Here is an 8,333-nt window from a genome sequence, read left to right as displayed (position 1 = left end):
GCTGAAATTTACTCAGTCATTTCTCAAATCTACAAGTAAAACGAGAGAAGTAGCTTTGTTATTTCAGACTGCTTTTATAATTTTTCTAGGCCAGCTTGAATTAAAAAACAAACAGGAAGCCCATATACTGAGCTTTGCCAATGAAAAGCCCTTTGAACAGATAAAATGGTAGACTAAATTCAGGGGTTATATGTCAAGTGGTTCAAGATTTTCATCAGAGATAGAAACAAGAGTCTAAAGCTAAAATCCCAGCTCTGCTTAAATTAAAACCAAAGACTCATGATCATTTCAGCCCAAGATAATGTAAATCAGTCAAGAGGAAGGAAGAGCTCATCTGCAAGTTAAGTTGGAAGGAGTCTAAATTAAATGTCTGTGTGTGATACCTGTGTGATATTTGTACGATACTTGTGTGATGTTGTGAAAGATGTCCCCAGAAGGCGACAAAGAACCCCAAAGCTAGGGCTTCAGTGAGAGCAAAGGTCTATGGAATTTGGTAGGTAATAATACTTATATAAAATATTAAAGTCATTTCTAGAGAACAGCGAAAATTTCACCCTGTTATTTTAATCTACAGATGGATTTAAAATTAATGGAATTAATTCAAGAGTTTTCTATTACATGCTGTAATTTTTCCACAACACTGTTGCTATTATCTAAGACTTGGCTAGATGACTCACAAATACTGGAAGTGACTCATGCTTTCCACTGAGATCACCATTAGGACAGGTAAACCCTGAAGAAAGGTGCTTCTGGCAGGTATGCAGAGACAGTGATTCATGCGTGAAGGCAGGAGACAGATGTTTTCCCAGCTGAACGCTCCTGGTCATTTCGGCCACGTCAGAGCAAGGCAATTGCAGCGATCGCAGTGTGGAGACCAGCCAGGCAAGGCTCCAATCTGTTTGAGGAGACAAGGGCTCCTCATTTTTGCTGTTCCACCATAGCATTCAATATCACTTTGACCGTTTTTATATCTTCACAGAATCATTGGTCACTAATGATCTTGCTACAGGTATCAAAAGTTTTACTAGAGAAAAATGGTTGGCATTACCTCCAACTATGAGGACATAGCAGATGCAACAAGGAAAAGAGACTCGTGCTCACCTAGGCATCCTAATGAAAACTCAACAAGCTTAGCACACAGTGCTAGCACAGAAAGATGCCCTTCTTTCCTCTTTTCCCAGCAATTAATGCAGAAGGAGGAAAATCAGGACATGTATCATGATGGAGTCCCATGAGTTAAAATGTAGACTCTATGGAAAGTGGTACAGCATAGAAGATCTATAACTTGAGAGGCCTTTTGTCCTGACCAGAAAAAAACCTTCTATCTATGTATGCAAGATAGCAGAAAAAACCCTTGACGTCAGTTGCTGGAACATGTAGTAGAAGATAGGTACTTTCCTGTGGTGTAAATGGGTACTTCCAGCACCTGTCTTGGATTCCCAAATGGCAGTAGCTTGAGTGAGTTGCACCAGTGGTACACAACATACAGATTTTGCCATACAGTTTTATCTTTCTACTGGCAGTAAAATACAGGTAAAATATGTTAAAAACACAGTGAAAATGTTATCACATAGTAATTGAGAAACTGAGAAAGAGCAAGGCACATAGAAGACATATTTTCTGTATGAAGTAACTGTTCTTTCTGCTTAAAAAAGTCTTTGGGGTTCAATGAGGAATTTCAATAGGAATTTCAAATGTTTGATTTCCCTTGAGTGTGTTCATTAAGCATGTACAGGCAGAATTTCAAACATACTTCTCAACATCTTGGACTAAGAATAATGAGACTGGCTGTATGTTAAACAAATTAAAGATGTAGCAGGAACAGGATAAGGAAGCAAAGCCTTCACAAACACAGCAGTGCCAAGGATCTGCCACTGGCCTGTTCTCTTATGTCGGCGCTACTGGAAACCGTTCTCAGATGAGGCAAACATTGTCAGCTGGTTTCTCATTGCAGTCATGCATCACCTAACCCTGAGAAACTATGGAAAACTATGGAAAACTATGTCATTATTTGACTTCATCATATTTACATTGATCTGACAGGTACAAAGAGGAATGGGAACCAGGCCCTGAAACTTCACATGCCGTGTGGGAAAGGAAAATCACTTGTTGAATACCAACAGCACATTTGATGAGTGCCAAGAATCACAACATATTAATAATATTTTCTCTGTGGCAATAAGAATCTTGGAATTATATCCAAAAGAGCAAAGAAGTTGCTTGGAAAAAATGTTGTGCACTTTCACTGCTGTCGTATGTCACCCTGCCAGCAAGACTGATCTTACAGAAGATGAGCCAAAATAAAGAGTGGGTGATTTCCTTTGCAATGAGGACAATAAAATATATTTGCTATTATACACAAACCATAAAGATGAAAAGAAATATGGAATGAAAAAAAAAAAGATTATGAAATACTTGTATTTTTTGCAAATACTCAAAAATATAATGAAATAATTTATCTCTGATTGAAATTATCTCCATAAATGGTGGGTAAGGTAATCTGCTGACAGCAACTGTTTTCCCAGACTGACAGAGTAAATTGATAGATGCCCCATTTAAGTCAAAACAATGTCCACCAAATGTTTTGTGTTATCTTAATTGAACTTGGTAAAAGTTGGAAAGGGAAGAGCAGAAGAAAAAGAAGAAAGATAACCAGACTTTAATTAAATTGACACAACTATGCTTTTAGAAACCCCATCTGCAGTCCTGGATTTAACAATCATGCTTGTTCTATGTCAGTTTAGAAGAATACCTTCATTTATGCCACACAATATACAGGCATAGTTGCTGCTGAAGCCCTTTAATGGGCAACCTCTTAGAATGTTACTCAGTGCATGCTCCAAAGAGACAAATTCAAACAGGGTACTAAACCCTGCAAATGGGGAAAGGAGGAAGAGAGTAAACAGTACTTTAAGTGATTAAAGGGAACAACAAAAAATATTTCAGATCAAATAAAGTCTTAAATAAATAACAGAGGAGCCAATAGTGACAATGAATAGCAGTTATAAGTTGATCTCTGTGATCCTAGTGAGTGTATCTTTGGGATGATGGGGATATAAGTATCCCTTCACACCACAAGGTGGCTGTGAAAATAATAATATTGCAATCTGCAAGGCAGTCAGTTACAAGGATGATGGAGGCCATATTAACTTACAAAGATAAAAGTGTGGTAACCTAGAAAATAACCCAAACCAACAAAAACCAGATCTGTGGTTGCAGCTGGTATGGGGCCTCCTCTGTAGTTACAACTTTTATGCTAATAAGTGCCATACTGCCACCAGCTAATGTTTGCAAACATCCACTCTATCCTTTACATTTTGGTTACAGGTGATTTAGAGAGAGCAAGTTACAGCAGCAGTACCAGCTAGTTCTTAGCTAGGCTCTACAGCCAACATAAAGCATGTTATAGCAGAGCTGCTTCAGCAGACCATGAAATGTGTAATAGAAATCCTTTGTGTTCCAGGTACTGGTACCTTCCTGATAGTTTAAATTCCTGCGTTCCACCCCACAGTGCAGCACTGGAACCCATTTAATAAAAGCACTGGCTCAGTCTCATTGACTGAGCTATTGAATGTGCAGTATAGTGCTGTAACTACATACAAACTTCCTGTAAGGTTTTCCTGGAGTCCTATAGGCTTACAAAGACTGGTATATATGCCACATATATGTAAATATGGATAAGTACACAGGAGAATCCATTTATATAATTTGAATGTAACCTGCAGATCCAATTTTCTGGGAGAGGTTCTTTGGTTCTGCCATTTTACTTCTTTTACTGCTTTTTTGTGAAGGACACTCTAAGGTTATGTATTAATTTCAGCCTTTCTCTGTTAATTAATATGTATTATCTTAGTCCTCATCCTTGCTGCATATAAAAACAAAGGACAAACATCAAGAGATACTGAACGGATATTTAAGGTGATTAAGAGCCACGTACACCTGGTCTCTCACATCAACCCATATCAGCATGTTCCATGAGGGTCCATTATACAACAGGCCATAAAATAAGGTTACCAGGCCAGAAATCAAATTACTAAACATTTAGGTCTGATAACCAGCTGTAACTCATACCAAGTCAAAATTCACTGCAGCACAATGAAGTAGGGGAAAAGAAAAGGAAAACCAAAGCAATTCAGAAGAGACACTAATTATCCTTTGCAGTTCAAGCATAAGCTTGAGATGCATAAGCAGGGAATTATCTATGTTACATTCGGGGACAGTTTGGATTACAGCCTTTTAATAAAAAGACATAAGTTACTATGTAAGAAAACCAAGTAAAGAAAAGATCCATAATAAAGTTGCAATTATATTCTGGTTTGACTTGGGTGTGGAATCAGGGAGAAACTGCTCATGGGAAGTTTTGGCATCTGTCACAAAAATGTATTTAAAACAAAGATGAGTTTCAGCTGCAAAGCATGAACCTGGATTTCCCCAAAGCTCACAGATGTTTGACTCCAAGGTTTGGTTCAAGTGCATCTATATATAAAGAGTTGAATGAAACCATTAAGATTCACTCTAGTTGTTATTTTAGACCTGTTTTGAAAAGTAAACTAAAAAAGGGAATTTGAGCATCTACAGTTTAGGACAAACGGTTCATCTCTAAATCAAACTGAGGTGCATCCAAACAGGTCTGAATAATTTTTAAAAAAATGCACCCCTACCTCCCAAAACTCACTTTTAGTCAAATAATATGGTATGCAACCACTGATTATTTTAATTTGCACACTAAGATTTCCACAGTTGCTTTGCAGAGTGACAGTTCCTTTGGCATTTGATTTGCCTTCCACACAACACTTTTTTGTTTTTCTCCCCTCTATCCATTTTTCAGAGTGTGTTTAGTCTGCTATCTGATTCTTCTTATTTGTACCTTTCTTTGATGCAAAAAAAGGAACAAAAAGCAACTACCACAAACATATTTGGTGTTCTGAGGAACAGAGGGTTGCACCTAGGAACAGCTGGGAAGGAGTGAGGAGAATATCCAGTAGGGAATAACAAGAACAGTATTTCTTTTCAACCAAACCATTGCCAGAGGGACTCACAAGCCCAGGAGTGTGCAGCAGCTGATAAGGGTCAAAGCTACCGCCATTCAGAATCTCAAGGCCACCCCAAGTGCTACAGAGGTGATTGGGATTGCTTGCTGCTGCCCTCAGCAAAAACAGTGTGTGCTTTTTTCAGAGACAAGAAATACAGACTATCAATCAGAAATATTTTGAATAAGCAACTGTTGCTTGTTCAACCCTATGGAATTAAATCTAGGTAACCATATAAACAGCTTATGGTTTTTCCTTCAGGTAATGGAGCACAGATCCATTTATACTCGGAACTGTTTTGAGTCACAAAGGCCTAGAGCCAAGGATTTCTATTCCATTAGCCTTATCATAGATGCAGGTCACAGCTCTGCTCCAAACATGACACTCCCATTACTCAAAACATGCCTCCCCCATCCTCCCATGGAATGAGTAAAAGCCTTTTCTTTAGCTGCCATCAGTCAATAAACAGCTGCAGTTTGCCATTTCTTTCACATATTACCATTTTTTCTTTTGACTCAGTTCCAACCTTAGATATCCTCAAGACCTTCATATGTGGCAAAGTGTGTAGCCTAATCCTCCTCCTCCTACTGCCTACATGCTGTGAAAATCCCATGATGGCATTTCACTTCTTCTCCTGGTGCCATGCTCCTATGAATCACCTCATTGAACATCTGTGGTCCATCTGCTGGTGGCCATTTACCCTGTATGTCTCTGAACCCAGCAAATATCACCTAAACATCTCACTGCTTGAGAGATTTTAAGAAAACAGCATGGACTCTGTGGCTACAACTACTCTAGGTAAAAAAAAGATCCTAGGATCGTTGGATAAATGAAGTGTGGCAGGCTATCGCTCACTTTTCAGTGGATCAATCCTGTCTCAGCATCAGGATACTCGACATCTCTTACTAGGAAGTGCAAAGAGCATTCAGGGAGCACACCGGAGCCAACACGCCAGCTCTGGCAGATACAGCTTTTCCCTTGCAGCTGAACTCTGGTAAGCCCTTTGCATATTGCCCCTTACCTTAAGCTATGGGACAGCAAGGATAGGCATCAGTCCCAGGACTGACATCCCAAGACCAAGAAGTCCTGGATGCTGATACAGCCCTGCCTACAGGGTGAAAGCCACCCTGGAACTCACCTCATTGCCAGAGAGGATGGGCCGAACCTGCCAGATCATACTTCTCGGACACCACCGTTCTCAGAGGAGTAGCCTTGGCTTGACACAAGTAAATAAACCTTGAAGAACAAGGGAATGGCCAGATGTGAAGCTTTCCTACTTATTCCAGGCTCCATTTAGCTTATAATCTCACCAAAATGTTTGTGGCAGCTTTTTTTTCTGCACAGCACTTCTCTGTTGCAGAACTATTTGCTGTTTTCTCATCCCAATCCTCATGGTCTGCATGAGTAACTTCCATTAGCAAGAGACACCATCTTGCTTTGACACCTGACTGATTTTTTTTTTCCAGTTTCTTCATTCAATATTAGACAGAGGTATTTAGGAGCAGTACTCAATTAGCAAAATTGTGTCAAGCTCAATTTCTTCATAACAGTCTTTATAAGCCACTTCTTGATAATACTGAGTGTGGCATACTGTCTCAAGCACTCTGAAGAATGCATATATGTAGATCATGTCCAGAGAAAGAAAAGATGGCGAGTTACTTGTAACTTGAATTCTTTGAGGTATTCTAGCTACATGTTTCTTCTTTTTCTTTCTCTCTCACCTCACTCTTGACTATTTCTGTTCAACTCATACTTTCAGAAGAGCTGAAGGAAAGGACATTCTTTCCAAGCCCACATGTACATATAAGAAGGGGACAGAAACTCAATCCACTATTGCTAAGGAAAAAGAACAGCTTAAATGCTGTGTCCTCTTGACTCACAACCATGAACACACAAAACAGACACAGAATCTTAAGCAACTTTGAAAATGGCATCACTTGGGCATGAGAACATGTGATTTACAAGACACAGAGTTGCTTAGATATCTTCAAATTTATTAAATATTTTGATTCCTATCCTAAAAGAAGGAGAAAAGATGCAAAGTTGTCTCAATTTTTACCACAATCTTCCTAATTTTGTCCAGTGTGGCTGTAAATGTCAAAGATGTTGCATATTTGGTAAGATAACTAAGATATTCCTGGTTTATATAGCTATGTAAGCACAGATTTTGAAGAAAGTCTATCACATTTGGAGTCACTTTAAGTCTAATTTTTCAGTGGAATGGTTATTTCTGGGTGAGGGAACTAAAACAGAAAAGAGGACACAAAGCTGTCAGCATTGCTGACCTGTCATACCCAGGCTTATGTTTCTTACATATTTATATTACAAATATTTTTAAGTGCTCCTGCTGAAACCTTGTGTTTTGGAAACATTAGTAAATCTTTACATTTTGAATGAAAATAGAATCCCACTTTGATGACTGGATAAGTAATGGAATTACAGGAAAACAATCCTCTATGTCTCCTTTAGCTTAACTAACCATTTGCCAGACTTTCAACTCCCAGCTTCTCCTATTGGCATGGATTACACACTGGGAAATATAATTAGCAAAATGCTCCTGTGGAATAGTTTTGGGTACAGCACCCTACTGAAAAATACCTTTTTTAGCTTCTAAAAAAGTAAGAACAAAATGGCATTTTTGAACAAGAGCAACATGGTGAGACAGGCCCATGTCTTAGGTATTGCCCTCCTTACTTTTTTTTACCTTATCTTAGGTACAAACCTTTTCTTAGGTATTATAGTACCACGTTTTCCCCCCTTCCAACTGGTCTTGGCAAGAAAACATAGTTAATCCAGGCCTACAGCAAATCTTGAGAGGCTCAGACATTTTCCCAGAGGAACAACACTCTAATCTGGCTGAGGCACATGAACGTTTGGGTATTTCTAGTGTCTCTATGTTCCAAGATAAATAAAGCAGCTAACTCTTACACACACCTGCTCCACTCAAATGCTGGCAAATCATCAAGCCTCTCTTCTTGTAGGGAGACTTAGATAAGCAGCAGTCTTCCCTGGACTCTAGTTGTTCTGCAGGTAGAGGGTAAAGACCCAACCACCCTACCTAGCTGCCATTCCTAGTGCTGTGACCTCCAATTCCATCCTGGAAACCTGCACAGAAAGTTTTGCTGCCTGACTACAGATTTAGTCATCATCTTATTTATACTCTTGATGAGTAAATGAATTTTGTTTGTATCAGTGCCATCTCCCTTGCCAAGAGAAGTAACAATACACATCTATTGGAAAATAAGGGCACACATTTCCATGGAAAGCAAAAAAATAGCTTGCTGTTGACACCTCCTTATAATT

Source organism: Lonchura striata, chromosome 2, assembly GCF_050655825.1.
Source record: "Lonchura striata isolate lonStrDom1 chromosome 2, ASM5065582v1, whole genome shotgun sequence".
Taxonomy (NCBI): Eukaryota; Metazoa; Chordata; class Aves; order Passeriformes; family Estrildidae; genus Lonchura; species Lonchura striata.
The sequence above is the reverse complement of the archived record's forward strand: the minus strand, read 5'-3'. Positions refer to the sequence as shown.